Raw genomic sequence first — 19921 nt, 5'->3', positions numbered from 1 at the left:
AAATCTATATTTTCTTTATTAATTAATATCTAATTTATTTGAATCATTCTCTTGATTAATTAATATCTAATTTATTTGAGTTATGTTTCGTTATCTTGTGGGAAGTTTTAAATTTTATTTTGCTTCTTGATCTATTTAATAATTCTATCGTTTTATGCGAAATTGATTAAAAAGCATGAAATGTGTATGTAATTGATATTTTAAAATTTTCTTTCTAAAAAGCAAGTGTTAATAATGCAACATTGATTATTATTATTTCAGCAATGTTCGCAAGCTTATCATATTAAATTAATTTCACACCCTTATTTTTTGCACGTTATACTCAATATTTGAGTCAAAACATGAAAACTTTTACACATTAATCAATATACGATAATATAATATAAATAATGTATAAATCATGTAATTGTATTTCTTGCTCTTTTAAACGCGCAAAATTATTTTTCTAGACAAATTTTCTTGCCGTTTATACTAGATAGTATTTTTGAACGAAGCTCATGCAATTTGTGCAATTTTGATTATATTCGCGAGAATAAAAGGACATTAGCGTTATTTTTATCGAGGAAGGCTGCAGCTGTTTGGCGATATCTACCCTGCATCGCGGCTATACTACGCAGCAGGGATGAATCGCGGCAATTATTTTCTTCCGCGCGCGAAAGGGGTGGAAGTTGCAGTATTTACATAGTAATTGTTCCCGTGAAAATCATGCGAGAATGCGACAGCTGACACGTCGCGTACTCGCAACTTGCACTCGCGCCGCGTCGGTGGCGGATGCTGGATCGTGACAGGATCATCGGCCTGGCTATTTTGCAACGTGGTCGTGGCGCGAAAGCCGCGGTCATCGTGTAAACAAACGAAACTGCGGACCCGAATTAATTGAAACTCCGTCGAGATGTGTGCGCGCACGTACGAGCATTCGTTCGGCCACTCTGGGATTTTCATCCCTCGCGTAGAAACGCTCAACTCGGGCTCCCGCCATTTTGTTATCGATCAATCTAGTTAATTTTCTAGTTGCACGAAATTAATGTGCTCCCTTTTGTGAATGTTAGTATTTATTTTTTAATTCTTTAGATGACTTTCAGGCTTACATTTCTGATTTTTTTGTCATTTTTATGTAATAAATTTTTAAGAATGAAATAACAATATTAATCTTATTTAAGATTTCTTAAAATTACAATTAAAATCAAGATTAAAATTTAAATTAAACTTCAGTATTAAATATCGTAATTTAAGTAAAAACAAACTCCAATTGTTGAAAGATTAAATAATTAAATAAACCACTTGAAGTAATCAAAAATTTCTGATTTTTTTGTCATTTTTATGTAATAAATTTCTAAGAATGAAATAACAATATATTAATCTTATTTAAGATTTCTTAAAATTACAATTAAAATCAAGATTAAAATTTAAATTAAACTTCAGTATTAAATATCGTAATTTAAGTAAAAACAAACTCCAATTGTTGAAAGATTAAATAATTAAATAAACCACTTGAAGTAATCAAAAATTTGCAACACAATAACGGCAGCATAATCCCGTATCGTATAATTTATTCAAAGTGGAATGATTACAACAGTAAATCACGTGTCGCACGTCATACGTTCGATACGACACCGAAGAGAGCATATCGCGCTTGAATTTAATATGACTGAGATATCTCACCTCGAGAATGGTTTTGCTGTAAATTTAGCGAAATATCGACGACGGCGAATTCAACGGGACCATCGGCCGATTGTTTCGCAGCGAATGCCACCGCTGTCGTCGTGTAAACAGACGAAACTGTACGCCGGAATTAATTGAAACTCCGCTCGCGCGAAATGTGTGCGCGCACGTACGAACAATTGGTCGGTTCGTATATATATGGAGTAGATCTCGTCTCTTTTCACCTCCCTCTGCGCGTTTTCTTACGCTTGGAAGCTCGAAAATCTCCACGCTATAGAGCAAGAAATAATGTTCAGTTAGCTAGAATAGACTTACGTAAAACGTAGGGTCTCTGTTTCTTCTTCAAGACACTTTAGTGTTCTTTTTAGTCAAAGGATTTCGAAGTTAGTTAGTTGAAGGGATATTTAAAATTGTCTGTTGAAAACTTGTGGAGAAAATAATAAAAAAAAAGAATAAAAAATTTGCGAATTCGTTAAAAAATAAATAATTAATAAAATAAATAATTTGCGAATTCGTTAGAAAATTTCGCGACGCGTGGAAAGCATCCTGCGCAAACACCTTATTTTTCGACCTCCTCGACTTGTTCGATCGCAGGGTCAGTTCACAAACGTGAGGTCAGTAGGTACAACCCTAGTTTAAGGGGACTGAAATATCTCGCCTCTCGAGAATGGGCTCGCTATAAATTCGACCGAATATCAACCCATAAATTGAAATGCTAGATGCCCTAAAGGGTGGCGTGGCAGGTAAGTTTCATCCGCTAACGCGTACCTTACCTATTTACGTCTCGAAAACTCGGTTGGAAGGAAACGCCAGCTGTACGACTGTAAATGTCGTTTCCTCGATGGCACGTTAGGATTACGATTCGCTGCGGAAATTTCCTTGGTCCATCGTCCAGCGATCGCACGTGGTAGAGATCGATGGTGAGATTATCTTTAACGAACTGTCGGTGATTGTCGGGCATGTTCATTTTCGTTCTTGCGGTGGCTCTCTTGTTTGCACGGCTTTGGGAAATTGGAAGATATTCCGAGAAAATGGAAACATTGGATGCTGCTATTTCTATTTAGCAATGTCTAGCAATTCTATTTTAGTGTCTCTGAAACGTAGTTTTCGCGCTGCCTTGGTATTAGTGGGAAATTTTTGGACGAATTTAAGAAATCTTGTTAAAGAACTTTATTTGTTATAAACCCGCAATATTTCACAATGAGTATCTCTTGGTATCTTCTCTTGCGTAATGATTAAATTCTCTCTGATTAAATTTTTTTTCGAGTTATCAAGATAATCATTTTATTATGCGACTCAATTATCTCGGTAATCGTGGTCGTTTTAGCGGAATAACTTCATAAAGTAATGTAATGGCGCATATATAACTAAATTTTAAGAATCACTGAATAACTCGCCTCATATTCTGCAATTAATGTACATTGATTAACAAAGTCCGCTTTAAATTTTCCACGAAACGAAGTCCGCCCGCCAAGTTCGACTTTATTTTATCATGCAAAGTGTCAAGGCGAAAATGTCTGAGACGTTGCACGAGTCATGAAACGTATATGAGACTAGATTATCGCTGTCTATCCTAAACCCTTTGCGAACTCGCGATAATCTTGATCCGTCTTAAATATTTAAACTTTTCGCGAAACTCTCAGCGACTAGAGTCGACCGTCGTCGCGTTTTAACAGCGTTTGAACGTTCCCGAAATTTTTACTGGATCGGACAATAGGATTCCCTTTCGCCGAGCTTTTTTGGATATTCAAATATCAAACAGAAAAGCATAGCGCGTCGCGATGAAAGCGCATAGTCTGCAGCAGTTTTTCGAGATTGCCGGAGTATCCGTATCCACCCAATCCCATTCGGCGTCCTTTCAATCCTTTCGTTCCTCTCTATCTGCGGTAATTCCAATTCAACGTCGTCGAATCGAGATACTCGATCGAAGTGACTTCGAAATGTGTCGCGCGCGCTTCTTTCTCTCCCCCTTTCGTTTTTTCCCCCTATGTACATATGTACAGCTGGAATCGTATCGAGAGAACGTGAACACGATGCACGGTTCGGATCTCATGAAAATGGACGCCATCCCCAAACGAGAGCCATTCAAAGGAACGTCTTTCTTCAATCATATCGTTGAAAGTATGAAGCTTAATGATTAATGTATTCGAGAATCGCTTCGCGAAAGCACGTGGGTTTCTTGCGAAATACAGTATTTTCTACCAAAGTATCACGAGGGAGCCGGATTCTTGCACATGAAAATATTTTGCGATTTTTATTTGGATAATGGTATTTTCCGAGCCATCAAATGGATAATTTACTATCGATTTACGGAGAGCGTATGAAAAAGCATCCTTGCTCACCGAGTCGTGTAAAGATACCATCAGCATACTATACGTGCGCTTTTTTCTCGCCAACTAAAGGTTACATCTTATCCGTCCACGTTAAACCAAGGTGAAATGCACTTTCGTCATCCTTTTACGGCCGGCCATCTTTGCGGCGCAGCCGGGAAAAGAATGCGCTCGCGGGAAACGGAGATCTATCCATTAGCGCGGTGAACGTACGGTTCGTAAAATCGACCACTGTTGATTCGAGCGGAAAAGCATTTATCACATTTGGTCGGATTTCTCCTCCCATCCCTCTCCACTTGATTTTATCACAAAGCTGGCCATTTTTTCGGAGGCGACGTTGCGAAAGGTCGAATTTTATGGTACACTTCGAGTAACATTTCCGTAAATCGCGAACGTGCGAGCTTTTCCATCCGCGCAATCGAGTTTTACTGAAATGAATATCGGATGGACTGCATCGTTTATTCTCGCTGTCCATTTAATAGACGGCTCACGAAAACACTGAATGGATATTTGAATTTATTTTATTTCTATTGACGATGTCATTTATGGCAATTATTTTTCTGCAATATCAGTATCAGCGATTTGTTTAAAGCTACGTTTAAATATTGTTTGTATGCTTTCTCTGTGACATCCTCTGTAACGAAAAACTTTATGATTCGCATATTTATAGAAACGTCGAGTATGATAAAATAACTAATATCATCCATTTCTTACAATTTCTCGAAATATAAAAATTGTTGGTGTCGGTTGATTAGAAAGAGCGAAGGAGAAAATATTAGTACAGAAATACAAAATCAGATTAACACATAGATTTGTTTAACACAGTTTCACTTGGAAAACATACGTACCTTGGAAAAATCAAATTCAAAATAATCTAAATATTGTGCTAAAAATAAATGTGTCTATTATCGAATTTGGTACATTAAAAATAAGAATGTGCATGTGTATATATTTACTTTTCTTCACGATTTAGTTCCCTGAAAATACTCGCATTTCCCAAGTGAACTTATCTCTGATACTCACGTAATGCTAATCTTTCAGGAGAGTACATGCAACTTAAATAAGATTAGCATTATGTAAATGGAACAACATAATCAAAAGACGTGGTAGCGAATACTTCTCGCCCCAAGTATATAAGTGAAAGACTATCTTATCTGGAATAATATTTTCAAAAAAATTATTTTTCGCTGATAATTATTTAATTATAAACATTATTTTTCTAGATGACATTTTAAATTTTCTACGCGCGCATGAAAAAATATTTGTACATTATTGAATGAATAATCCTTCATAATCCGTATATGTGAGTCACATGCCGGAAGTTTATCTCTCCACAATCAGGGCTTGCATTAAAAATTCCTAAATCTCCGAATGTATATCCGTTCTCTAATCGATCGCGTATCGATCTGTTAAATAAGTAAAAGCACTTCTCGATGCCCGCAGTTCCATTCAGACATCAAATTTCAGATACTGATGGTACTCTCCGCATCCGCTCGATTATGACAAACGTGCACATTCACATACACATACATGTATCATTTCTGATTTAAAATTTCATACTTAAAATATCAATTTTTTGTCACTAAAAAAAATATATTAAAAGTTTACGTGTAATAATCTGTATAATAAAATTTAAAATATATTGGATCTGACATAGAAACTTAAAAGAAATTAATTGTAGGCATTTTAGGGATTAAAATAATAGGTTCTTCTGTCTTTTAATAATCTATTTAGGAATTTACTGTATTTTTTTTTAATTTACAAACGCTTATTGGTTTGATTTAATTCTTGTTAAATATGATGGATGCTTTTGACCAGAGTGTATTGCGTATGAGAGTCACGAGACCACCAGTCATATTCTATCATTTGTCGGTTTTTTTGAAATTTTACGAGCGTGTTCCGAATATATACGTAGGAATATGACTCCGCCGCGTTGGAAAAAGAGAGAGAGAACCGAAGAATGAAGGAAAGAGCGAGCGTGCGAGATGGGAGAGTTAGGCTAACGAAACGGCAATAAAATGAAGCTGGATTCAGTGTATAAAATGTGAGCGTTCTGAAACGTAAACCGAGCTACGCTCATCGTTTTACACGCGATGGCATTCACGTGTGGCGAGTCGCGAATCGCGAATTGCAAATTAGCGGATATTATCCTCTGCAATTTTAAAAAACAAATTTTTATTTGTCCCCGTGATAGTTTCTGCCTCTCTGCGATTTGGATCGCATTCGGAAAATAAATAGCGTTCACGGCGAAACAACAACCCGATTGTTTCGCGGCGCACACTGCAAACATTCCGCGTTGTTTAGTTGATACATCGGCGTCACGCAAAACTAGGATTGGTTCTAGTCATCAGAGAAGCAATCGTATGTTTGAGGCGAAATATTTCCAAAAGCGCAAAAATTTCGCTCTTTGATTGAAACTGACAATGAATATAAATTTTATATTACCCAGAAGATATATCTTAATTTATTAGATTTTTTTATGCAAAGTTATCTGTTTTATAATTTATTTCTTTTTTAAATATAAAAGATTTAATTAATTATAAATTATTATGTATAATAAAATTGGAACGTTTCTCTATTTTTAGTAATCGTAAATTATATAACTTTACATATTGTAGAGAATTTTTGTAATGACATATTGATAATTTTAAAACGACTATTGTTGGCGCGTATAAAAAGTGTAAAATAGCATGAATAAACAAGTCTAAATGTATGGCAAGAGGAGAAAAATATGTTTTATGATAATTCAATAGACAAACAGGAATACGACTAATCTAAACTCTTTGGATGGCAGTAATTTTGCATACGAATGTCATTAACATTCCAACGTTCCCTCTTCACTTTCGCGCGGATTGTTAGCAATCCGGTGTTGGATAAATGTTTGGGATTAGTAGTTGCGTGATTTTTGTCGTCCCACGCCTCGAGTGATGATTCGCATTATTTACATTGGCACGCGCGATTCTATGGGAGGACCGATGTGGAAGTGACACGTCGTTGCACACGCACAAAGCCCTAGGCAAGGAAGGGTTGCTTCCCTCAGAAGGGATCGTGACGACTTCGCATTTACCCTCGTCGAGCGAATGACAACTAGCGATGTCGCTCATATCCTCGATCTCACAACGACATTCTCTGTCTCTGCCGTGTCTTCCTAAGCTTCCCCTTTCGTAGCTACTCCTTGCGTAGCTTCATGGTCGCTCGGAAGAAAAACGCCGCGATATTACTCGAGATTAATCACGTCCGCATTGTCGTCATTTCCTCCGCCGAGCGCGATTTGTATCCTTCGGGTGAGCTGACTGCTCGTCGCCGACGTGCTCGTCCTGTAAGGACAAGATTATTGTATCGCGTGCGATTTTTCCAGTCTTTTCGCGACTCCCGACTTGCTTGCGCACGTCAACAAAGTTTCGCTCCACTCTATTATCTCGCGCCGAGTTTGCGGCATTAATCTTTCCTGCAACTTGTTCGACAAGTTGTCGATGGAAAAAAAATTCGCGGATAACTTTCCTTGTTTCCCCGTTCGACGAAATCGCCGTTTTACAATCAACATCTTCATCGGGAGATAAATCTAATCGATATGAAATAATTTTTTGCAATTATCTATCAAGATTGTATCGTATCAAATGAAATAGCTCGATAAAGTAGAATTAGAATCAATGAATCAGAGAGTCTTGAGAAGCATTAAATTAATGTAATATTTTTTTCATTTTTTTGTACTTGGAGAAATCAGGGAATTTTTTAAAAATTCTATTTAATAATGCTTTTATATTAATAAAGTAGCCATCGGTCAATAAAGCGAATTATAAATTACGTGTGAGTTTAAAATATATTATAAATAGTTTAAAATATAATTATAAAAGTTTAAAATATATTATATATCTATTTTTGTTTCTAAAATTATCTAAAATTATCTAAAATTAAATGTCTTAAATATTGAATGTGCAATACATATTTTTTTACTGCAGTTTTTAATGACAAAATAAAAATGTCATGCAAGTGAAAATGTTTATCTTCCGAAAGCTATTCATTTTTTAAATACATTTGCAAATCTAGCACTTGAAACTTAAGTGGCTTTGTGCTTTTCTTTTGTTCGAGTAAAAAGCATACAATAAAGAAGCTTATTTTAGAAAGTTACATTAAAAGATCCTCAAGGTACTCTTCTTACCTGGATTTTGAACAAAAATACTCTGGAAGATGAGGGAATTTTCAAGGAAATTTTTACAAGATTTGAGTAGACACTCTAGTTATATTCGTTCGCATACGTTGATTTGATTTGGCGAAACGATCCACTGCGCGTGAACGAAAATGCGGATGAAAATGTTTCGAAATCACGAAACGGGAACGAACATCGAAAATATAAGCTATGCAGCACACATGGAAATGCCAATCTGCGTCGAAGTGAACCGCGAAAGCTTTTCTCATCTCGCGAAACGGTCAGACTCAATTGGGCCGTTCTCTGCCGGATTCAATGAATGACGAACGAACGGACGGACATTTTACATGTAGAATGGACCGCTACAATTTTATGATACGTTCGCGTCCGCCATTTTATGCCGTCTTTTTCGCCTCACGACTCGCAATAACCACGACGCGGGGGTGGCTCGTGAGCGCAGCTCAAAGTGCCGCACGATCTGTGCAGTAGCTCTGTTGTTCCTTCATCGTAAATTCTTTATAGTTTCGTCTCGTCGTGTAAACGTAACGTTCCCTCCTTTTTCCCCCATTTCAACGTTCAAGCCTGTCCAACGTCCAAACGTTATTCCTTCCTTACTTTTGACACAACGCTGTGCTTCGTCTCTGTCGAGACACCTGGCTTCGAATTAACGCCGTTTGCGCGATACGAAACGGGAATGAGTATCTTTGTCGCTCCTAGAAGCATAATAACTCGATTAAAACTTTAAGTTATCGAGAGAGTGAGAGAGAAGAAGAAGGCAAAGGAGACACCGATGTTGGGAAATTCAGGAAAATTTAAATCGCATTTAATGTTTTGAAAATACTGAATTACGATAGGACAAAGGTAGGACCAAAGACACTGTTTAAATGTGTCTAACGTAAATAAAGATGTTGATGCTGCAGATTTAATCGTGTAAATCAGTAATATTATTATAAATTTTTCAGAATATTTCTTAGTATTTTTTTTTAATTATTTAATATGTAAAAAAATTTTTTAATTATTTAATATGCAATTATTTTAATTATTTTTTTTAATTATTTAATATGCAATTATTTTAATTATTTTTTTTAATTATTTAATATGTAAAAAAATCTTATTTATTTATTTTCCAGAAAATCTGGAACATTAAATTAAATTGAATTGAGAAATTTCTTACGTTAATTTCGGATGTATACAAGCTTGTTACTAATTAATGCGTCTTCACTTTTGGAAATGGCCATCCTGACATGTTATAATGTACGTTAAAGTTGTTACATGTAGATTTACTTTGCGTTTCGTAGCTGGTAGTTGTAAGTTCCGCTGAATGTGCATCGTTAAATTACTTGAGCGAATGTCTGGACTTGGTAAATTGACGATAGTATTGCTTTACGGGTCCATCTTATAATTCCGCAAATACCGGCAAAAGGCTTATATCTATGGTACGTTTTAAATGCGCCACGTCAAGACGCTCCAAACTTTCACTTTAAAACTTTACGCAAATTTCTTGTTAACAAACAGAGATGAGATTAAAACACACGAGAGGGAAGAGAACTATGTAATTTCCAATATTTCGCAGTATTAAACATTTCACTGCGCGTAAATATGTACATGGAAAACTCGGGAACGAGCGGGAGAAATATTCGCAACGTTATTCGTAAAGTTACTTACACAGAAGCATAATAATTAAAAGATCGACCGTGATGTGAAAATAAAAAAAGGTGGCAACGCGCGATCAAAGACCTAGACCTGTTTATTCGAAATATTTTTACGTTATTACGAATGTACGAATCTCTTTCTCGCGATATACGTTGCCATCTGTTAACGTCAGTCCTTGCAAAAATAAATTAATCGCAAGATGAAATGCATAAGAGAGCGCTACAATTTACACGCGTTTACTCGCGTCGATTGATCATCCGCTCCGCGAAGCGAAAACCCGTCACGCCAAAGTACCGCTAAATTACTCAAGTGTTCGCAAGTGTGTACTCGAGAAATTGCAGGATGCACGGTCTCTGCAGCTCCACCGGCGGGATACGCGGTGCGCGCTACCGATGCATTCTCGCTACGACGACTTCATGGGTCGAATCGGGTAAACGACCGTAACTCTTCCTGTAATCATCGGGAGAGAAGGCGCTTACCTCTCTGCTGTTTCTAATTTCCGTCTACCCGATATCATCTCAGTTAAAAATGAAGCGGAACGTCGGACAAAAGCGCAATTATTCGCTCGTTTATTTATTATTTGCCTGTTATTGTTGCATAATAAAGATCACATGTCGAAACACGGTAAAAAGTTGCGCGGCCATATGTTAACATTTTCTTGCGTTACCACATTTTGATTAATATTTCAAAATTAATATATATGTTATTATTTTTATAACGTTTTCATGTGTTACATTTATGTCAACTTTATAACTTGACACTTTGTACATGTCTCTTAGAGATGGAATATTATTTTGAGCATTTTTAACATAATCATTTTAAACAATCAACATGTCTCAAAGTCAGTTTAACATTCTAAGAAAAGTTTAAGTAAATCTTGAAATAATTTTGAACTTTGACATACAAAAATAATCAAATTTACTAAAATCAAATGCTTCTATTACAAATAATTTAAGTTAAAATAATTACTATTACATGTTAATGTCCTCAATATTTCTTACGAGTTATTGTAACTATTTTTTCGTGTAATTTTTAATTAATTTGTATGTTACTTTTACATTACACTTAAAGTCACGATAAAAAAAAAATGTAAAGTATTGTGTCAATTATTTAACATTTTCAGTTTGTCAATAAGTAACATACGAATGAGTTGTTTTAACTTAAAATTTAGAGGACTTTCTGGGACATGTGAAAAATGTTATAATTAACATTTTATTTTTTACTGTGAAGTAGTCATGACGTGACAAACTATTCGCTGATGATGTCCGAACGAATAAGATAGCTTTTTAAATTATAATAAAATTGAGCAGGAGGGGAGGAAGAAATGTCAACTTTCATAATCTGGACCAGTTTCTCTAAAGACGCGATACACATTGTCGATGCAATTTCACGGATTTGCGGAACATTAAGATCGAATCTGTTCAGGTTTACATTCCTCCGGTCGCTCATCCAAGGATAATTCCCCAATTGATTGGCATCATTCATCTCGAGATGAAATATCGCGTCCAGTGGAGATGTGAACTTTCGTGATTGGATGCCAGTTATTATCATGAAATCTGTGCAATTGAAACTGCTATGATACGATGTGATTTTAAATTCCTGGATGACACGGCGGCTCGTGAGAATTTATCCCTTTTCCCTTCTGTTCTCATTTTTCTTTTCATTTCTGCACTTTTGTCCTTGACTAGCATCGATTCTTCCGCTTCGCGTAGCAAGAAGGGATTCCATAGTCTCGCTGCGATGCTCCTTTGTTATTGCGACGATGAAAAGATGGGCTTGTAAACAACTTGAAGCGAAACTAATGTACGAAAGGGCTATTGTGCTAATTGTAAGATTCCCCAGTCTTGCAAGTTTCGCGTAATTGTTTTAAGAATTCATTGTTACGTGCCGTCTGACGCCATTATGAGCAGGCGACAAAGTAATAAGCCATAATTAAATCTTCAAAGATGATTAAAATGTACCGAGCGAATTCTTAATAACGATATTTACATCGAGAAACAGGAAACTTTGTTTCCTTACCACAGTATCATCCCTATCAAAAAATCGCCTCTCAATTTCTCTCCTTAATCCCCTGTAGAATTATATATCCATACCATGTAGAATAATCACTGTCGCACACATTAAAGATGCAATTATCGGAGCTAAGAATCTTTTAAGAGAATGAAACATAAATAATTTGCACATTAATAATTAATTATAATTAATAATAAATCACTGGCAATAAAGTCTTCACTGATAAATATCTAACAGATAATTTTCGTTTATTCAACGCACTCTCTCTCTCGCGAAGAAAAATGCGAAAAATTCCATACGCCCAGAGTATCACAGAAAAAGCACATATAATGGATGCACTTCATTGAGCAGTTATGAACTTGGGAAAGGGGGCAGACTGGCGGCCATAGCTTTCGTATATCCGTAATAAACCGGAAGAAGGAGGTCGAGGTATAGAGGAATAGCGAGAGTTATCGTGCCTGGCCCAACTGTTTTCCGTCGAAGTGGTTTTGTGCCAGGCGACGCTCCGTGTCGTTCTCTGGTGTAGCAATAAACTGGCTGAACGGTCAAAGCTCCTCAACTTTTCATTTTACCAGAGATAATAGACTCCGCACCAAAGAGGCGGAACGAGGGAAAGAGAAGGAAAGACGAGAGGCAACACTTGGACGGTGAAATGTGGAGGAGGGAAGGCTGACGGGGAGATTGATTTTCCACGATCGATTCTTGCATGAACGATCGATTCGACTCGGAACGTTTTTCTTTCCCTTTGTCCTAACGCGTCCACGGATTACGGTTTTGTCGAATTCGGCTTTTTTTCGCGGATCGGGAAAATGGGGGGATTAACGGAATCCTAAAACGAGCGTGAATGTTTGTCTCCCCTGTTTTTGTCTAGTCTCACTCACCGTTGAACGATGTGCAGTTGACAAAAAAAGATTGAATTTTTACGAAAAATCGGGCCGCCTTTATCGAAATCTGTCAGGCAATCTGTCAGTATGTCGCGATTGAGTTTATATCCTTCTCGGCGAGATATTTTTTTCCTATCATCAACGATTGGCCTATATCTCTCGACGTTTCAAGAGTGTAATCGATTTAAGGGAAGGGAAACGCAGATTGAAAGCGGCTGGTTTTAATACGCGTCACTCTCTCAATTCTTATTGCTTGGAATGAGAGAACTCTTGTAGCTATTCCAGCTGTTGTACAAAGAGAATGTGCCAATTATACGCGAGGACTGGTGTATGGCTCCTAAAACCTCGCACTTCGAGTCATTATTATTCACGCCTCGTTCCTATTTCGTCGAAACGCGATTCATTTAGACGATTCATCGATAGAAGACAATACAACACGCGGTAAAATACCGTAATGAGGCTATTACGCTGCGGTCCCGAGGTAAAAGACAAGAAGAAGAGTGTCGTGCCAACCGGGAACAGGTACCAGCCGCATCGTACTAATGTAAGCGACTAACGTTGCACGAAAATATTTCGTCGTAGACCCGGGGAATCGCGGTTAACTCCCACTATTCGTGATAAAATTCGAATGCAACGCGGCGAAGACGAGCAGCAGCGAGGCGACGTATGCAGTTTGCAGCGGCGGACGCGTCCTCGCCCATTAGAAATTCTAAGTTCATCGGCGGTAAACCGCGAAGTAGGAAGTTTCCCGTCTAGCGAAGTCAACAGAGCGTTAAAGACGGCGACCACGTTCTCTCTCTCTTCCGGTGTGCCTTGTTTTCTCTTTTCCTCATCCTCTCCCTCTCTTTGTCTTGCTTGCCTGCTTCGTGTTTCTCGATGCGAGCAGGAAGTTCGAGCGCTGCGTTCAAAGAAAATAACAAAACGTCGAGATACGATGCCGGCGTGTCTTTTATAATCCGTGTAGCCTTGGTACAATTATGGAGAAACGGTTATACGTTGCTCCTGTAATCATTGAGGCGTTGTTCGAGCTAACGGTCGGCATGATTAATGATGCGACGCGCCGCGACTAAGAGAGTAATATACTATGGACAGGTGATGTATGATGCAACTAAAAGTTAAATCGCGGGCGGTAGTTAAACGTAACAGTTGACGATTCAATTGAACGGTAGTGCGATAGTTGGATTTACACAGTTTGACAGGACCCAATGACTTAACTAGTTTCAGGATATACAGGTTAGGCCATTTTAATCTACGCATTGAAATATCTCAAAATCCATAAGTTTAAGACAAAAATGTTTCAGACAAAAGTTGTGTGGTTTCGAGGGGGCCATAAGAGGGTACCATTGGTTTGACCTTGAAGAGTCACCTGAAGGTCACGTGAAGATCACCTCCAACTTTTTAAATGGGACACCCTATATGCTTTTGCATATTCTTGTAGCTCATCTCGAGAGCTTTCCAAAACATTATAATTAAGTTAGTTTTCATTAAGTACTTTCCGAGTTATGAGGCTTGAAATCATTTCTTAATTTTACATAAACCGTAAAATATCTTGTAAAATATTCATTTTTCGATTATCTTACCTTAATACTTTTATGTACAAAATAATAAGAGGAATCAATTGGTGTAAAGAAAACACATAATTGTCGAAAGAAAAAATGTAATTTGCAATTAACAATTACATTTTTTTTTCGAAACAATTATGTGTTTTCTTTACACCAATTGATTCCTCTCATTATTTTGTACATAAAAGTATTAAGATAAGATAATCGAAAAATGAATATTTTACAAGATATTTTACGGTTTATGTAAAATTAAGAAATGATTTCAAGCCTCATAATTCGGAAATTACTTAATGAAAACTAACTTAATTATAGTGTTTTGGAAAGCTCTTGAGATAAGCTACAAGAATATGCAAAAGCATATAGGGTATTCCATTTAAAAAGTTGGAGGTGACCTTCACGTGACCTTCAGGTGACTCTTCAAGGTCAAACCAATGATACCCTCTTATGGCCCCCTCAAAACCATACAACTTTTGTCTGAAACATTTTTGTCTTAAACTTATGGATTTTGAGATATTTCAGTGCGTAGATTAAAATGGCCTACCCTGTATCTAAAATTTTATCATTTCATCGCAATATTATGGGAAAACAAATATTTGCGAGCAGGTGGACGAACGCTTTTGGCAAAGCCTCGAGCTTCTGAAAAGGAGAAAAATATATCGTTGTCTTAATCGCTCATTTATGCGTTACATTTTCCGTTGGAAACAAACGTAATGGTTTCCCCGAATATGAAATGTAGATTGGGAGTATTGTAAAGAGAAAGCCGCAATTGTGCGAGTTAAGTGGAGTTACGAATTTACGCGCATCGCTTCAAAACGCCGCCAATTGCTCGTCAAAACAATCTGAAACCCGTCGTGCCGGAAGAGGCTTGCATATTCAGTGCCTCCCGAATCAGACGTCTGCGCAGTCTGGTTGACTCAAAAGCAAGTTTAACGATTATTCCCGACTGCACGATATGACCGAACACATGGGATCTCGGCGTTTCTCTTGAATTCGCCTGTAGCGTTATCAAGGCGAATGCTAATATTGGTACAATCTCCTCTCTGTCACTTCCGGCGCTGCCTGCTACATCGTCTTGAAACTCACGTCTCTCGTTCATTGCTAATGGTAATGCGCTACCTCTTATACATCTCTCCTTCTCTCTGTTTGTCGAAAAAAAAAAAAAACATTCGTAGACTGACAAATAAAATACCGTTTAAAGCTTGGCAAAAGGATTCCCTTGTTGCACGAAGCTTCACCTGCTATTTGTTCGCATTCTTTACCTATTTTATGTATCTCAAATAAGAGAAGTGATGTAAAATTATGGTCCATAATTCCGAGAAATTACATCGAGTATTAAGATATTTAAATAATTAATATTAGAGTCACGTAATTATTTGTGTCTACATGAATAAAATAAATTGGATTCAATCGAAACATGTATAAATAAATTCATACTGTACTTTTAAATCGACATCGTATTGCATCGAACAAACAAGTTACTTCATTAATTTCTCGTACGCGGAATGCGATTAATATATTTTTTTTTCTGAAATACTTGTTCGGATAAAAATTTTCTGCTCCGTTGATTAATGCTCTTAATATGTAAAAAAATAGTACAATAAGAGGGGTAGAAATATAAAGGGAGAATTATTGCAAAACATTTCAATTATCTACTCTATAGTTATCGGAAAAAATTTCCTCATGACAGAAATGTGCTGAAAAGTTCATGTAGAATTATTAAAAAAATTTAGCATAAATGGACGATAAATTCATGGAAAACTCTTTGCCGTGCTGCAGTAGGAGCCGTGTTCCGGCACCTGTGCAGAACTCGCGAATAAGTTCTTATTTATACCGTCGAACGCACATTATTTTTCGCGGACCGTCTTAGAAACTTTTCAGTAAGTTTTCAGAGCGTGTAATGGCGGTCAGAAAAACTCGGGATGTTCCTTATCAAATATTTATTCGAAATTTTCAAACAGGAATAAAATGTTTTATGTATATTTCAAATACAACGGTAGTTCTTAAGAAATACGATTAATATGAGATATTCTATTAAATATTTATAAGGAACAGTTTGAATTTTCGTGGCTGTCATTGCGCTCTCGAGAAAAATTTAATAAACTAGGAAACAGGCAAGAAATATATTAAAAATAAATTAAGTAATTTTATTATGTTTTGGAATATATATGTTAATATTTCTCTCTTTCTTTAAATTATATTATTTGAAAGATGAGAATTTATAAAATTATCATGGAAATCAAAGTAATTACAAATGATAGAATCAATTATTTTGCTTAAAAGTCTGTTAAGAATTTGGATTGACATTGGAATTAATATAAAATATATGTTAAATATTGGATATTTCTCAAAATTGAATTTCAAATAAGAGCCAGACACGAATGTTAGTGCATTAATTTCATCGAAAATTAATTTTTCGATGAGACTGATTGATATTACTATTTTTAATAATTGATATTAGGAAATTAAGTGAGTGAAATTCTCAAAATTGAATGGAAAGGAATTTCCAAAATTTAATAACATGATTTATTGATAATTAGTCATTATCATATTTATTAACATGATTTAATGATAATTTATCTTAATTCTCTCAATTTTTTATAATTGTACATTCTCATATGATAAAAATAATGTTTTATTCATGTCGTTATCTTTTTCAATTTTTTTCAATGTTAACAATATTTTTATAGAAAAAAATACCGAAATTTATAAAAAGAGGAATATAAAAACTTGTATTTAAATTTAAAAAAATACTCGCGGAATATTTTGTTCAGAGCACAAGTAAATTTAAGACGCGAATGTGTGTATTTAAGATTGTGCATTTATTTTTCACGTTTATCCTGGAATGGCCTAGCTTCGACAACATTGCACGATCACGAAAGAAAAAAGAGGCGGAAGATGGAGGAGCGAAACGAGACGGTGAACTGGGCCAACAGCCTATCTCGGCAATGTAGCTCGGTGCTGTTCTTTTCGCCCTACTCGGCTCGCTCTCGCGGTTTTCTCGTTTGCCCTATCGTTCCATCTCCCACACACACTCCCGGCCACGACGACGGAGCAGATTCATTTCGTATTTATTAAATTTCATAAAGCATCCCGGCAGACAACACGGCCGTATTTTCCATTTTCTCGTCTCGAAGGGCGGCGCAGAGGAGGCGAGTGTCGTGGAAAATGGAGAACGCGAGGAGATGACTACGTCGAGCCACTCTCTCGTCGTTCTCCTATTCACCTGTACGTATAAGGTTCCTCTTTTTCTCCCGTCGTCCGTTCCCCGAGCGTGAGTTAGGTGTCACCAACCAGCCGACCTGTTTTACATTTAAAAGCTCTTGCCCTGCTATCTCGAATCGCGTTCACAGGAATGGCTCACTACGGGGGGGTACTCACTACGACTCGCTGCTCGAGATGTACAACTTTCCACGGGAGATGCCGGTCAGTGCTTCTTCCGTGTCCCGAGATCTCGGGCCGGCTTCGCGAGGTCGTTCCGGGATGAAAGCGGCGCCGGCGTAATTCGGAAGTTTGGACGAGAGAAACGGGTTTTATATAGTCGCTCCGCGACTTTTATTTCGGCGTAAACTGAATGTTCTCCGCCCAAAGGCAAAGACATGGCGCTCCACGAGTGGCTGGTTTACGTTGCTTTGGATCAAGCACTTTCGCTGGCGCAAGACGTTCTAGAGAATCGCTGCTAAACTTGTACAGGGATAGACGGAGTTGATGCGTCGAGAAAGAAAGGGGTGAGAAATCGGACTTTGATTCTTTTCAGCGTATTATATATTGACGATTGTGACGGACGTGTATCGAGATTCGAGGGATATTGTTACGAGCGAAACCGGGACAATGATAATTCAATTTAGCAGCAGGAGGAAGATGCTCCCCAGCTGTCTGATATTGAAAGTTTTCGATGCCGACCACCGCTCGATATATTATGGCGGCACGTGTACGAGATATTGACCAATGATGCTTCTCTATTGCTATTATTGGCTGAGATCTTATTGAAGCAGCCCTGCATCGACCCCGACCGGCGGTGCTGCCGCGTCAACCATATTTCAAGACGAACGGGCGATATTAAAACCGGTATTAACGTCAAAAAGTTTACCGATATTTCTTCGTTTTACTATTGATTTTTACTCAGTTCCGCGATCCGTCTTAATAAATACGCAATATTAATTGCGCGCTGAGAAGTCACGTATATCTAGTCTATCATTTAATCCTTGATACATCTTGAATATTCGATCAAGTGATTTCGTCAGAATTAAAATGTCAGGTGAATAATATAAAATTGTTTTAACATTTTAATATATTTTATACTATTGTGAATAATATTTTACTTTTGTTCTAATGATACTTATATTTATATTTCATATGTATATTTAATTATTTTAATATTTTAAAGTTACACGAACGGCAATTACACTTCTTCAATTTTCTCAAAATGATAAGAGAGATGTCCATATAAAGAGAAATTTAAATTTTGCACAATTTTAAGTGACCTTAATAGCGATAAATGTAATTTGTTTAATTATTCACAAATAGACTAACTGCTTCGATCTGTTTATAATAGATTCGCCATCGGAAAACGAAAATTCTTCGTAAGATTACAATTGAAACTATAACATCGAAAGAAAAGACCGATAAAATTAAAGTTTTATTATACAAACTTTTTATTTTAAATAAAATTGTTAATATATGCAATTTTTAAGTCATTATACATGCATTTCTCTATTACTGTCAGGAAATGACTTTTTAAAAATGAGTAATTCTCAATACATAAAAATGCACAAAAAAAGCCATCGGTTTCTCTTTCAATATTTTAAAAATATTATTCAAGATATTGCGAAAACAACTTACATCAGTATATCAAAAATATACTTGATAAATTACACTGTAACCTTTCAGAAAAGATATTTTGAAAATTACAGAAAATATCTAATTTTACGTTCTTTACGAATATATTTTTATTCTGATATTTCTCAACAATGGAATGCTACAAGAATGCAAGAAAAATCCCGTTTATTCGCAATTAATCGCGCTTATATCTCATCAAGGTGTGATTGATGCAGCTCGCATCACTCGTGTTACTCGCGGAGAAAACGAGCGGAAAACTAAGCGTGCTCGGTGTAAATCGACCCGATCGAAGCCCGCAAGAGTTTCTCATCTTGTCGCGGGAGAGCCGACTCAAAGTTTCCACGGCTTGCGATGGCGGCCTAAACTGGCAACTTTATCGCCGCGACTCGTTTCGCTTTTCTCGCTCCACAATGTATCCAAAAGGGCAGTCTCGTCGCTCCATGTACTCGGGATTTGTACGCTTTTAGCAGTAATCCTGCAGCGTTCATATATATGTCTCTCTCCCTCTTTTTCTCCTCGCACTTTCTCGCCGGTTCAACCCTCTCACGCGAACCCGAATCACTGTTGAACCCTCGGCGACGAACTCGGAGACCGGTCTAGGTGACTATCACACCAACTCGGCAGGTCCACACGCTTCGAATGTCGCCAGACATACGCACGCGTCCGGGTCCGTCTGTGGAATTTGCGGATTTAGCGAAACCCCCGAATTAAATTTTAATTAAATTTGCCCGACCGTCCACTCTGTCTCTCACTCCCGTCTCGACGTATCGCGGATTTTTCATCGGATTTGGATGTCATCGTTTCGAGGGGATCTTAGGACGACCGCTGGATTAT

The 19921-nt window shown here is 37.1% G+C and overlaps 1 protein-coding gene and 1 long non-coding RNA gene across 5 annotated transcripts in view; one reads left to right on the top strand and one right to left on the bottom strand.

The window, feature by feature from the left end:
• The window catches only part of LOC145961201 (lachesin), a 235105-nt gene that overhangs the window by 83370 nt on the left and 131814 nt on the right, over positions 1-19921 (top strand). The window lies entirely within an intron of this gene.
• Positions 1-19921, bottom strand: part of LOC145961203 (uncharacterized) — a 69650-nt gene that overhangs the window by 34523 nt on the left and 15206 nt on the right. The window lies entirely within an intron of this gene.

This window comes from Camponotus vicinus, unplaced genomic scaffold, assembly GCF_025532165.1.
Source record: "Camponotus vicinus isolate PSW18456_S1 unplaced genomic scaffold, iyCamVici1.0 SCAF_11, whole genome shotgun sequence".
Taxonomy (NCBI): domain Eukaryota; kingdom Metazoa; phylum Arthropoda; class Insecta; order Hymenoptera; family Formicidae; genus Camponotus; species Camponotus vicinus.
The sequence above is the reverse complement of the archived record's forward strand: the minus strand, read 5'-3'. Positions and strand labels throughout refer to the sequence as shown.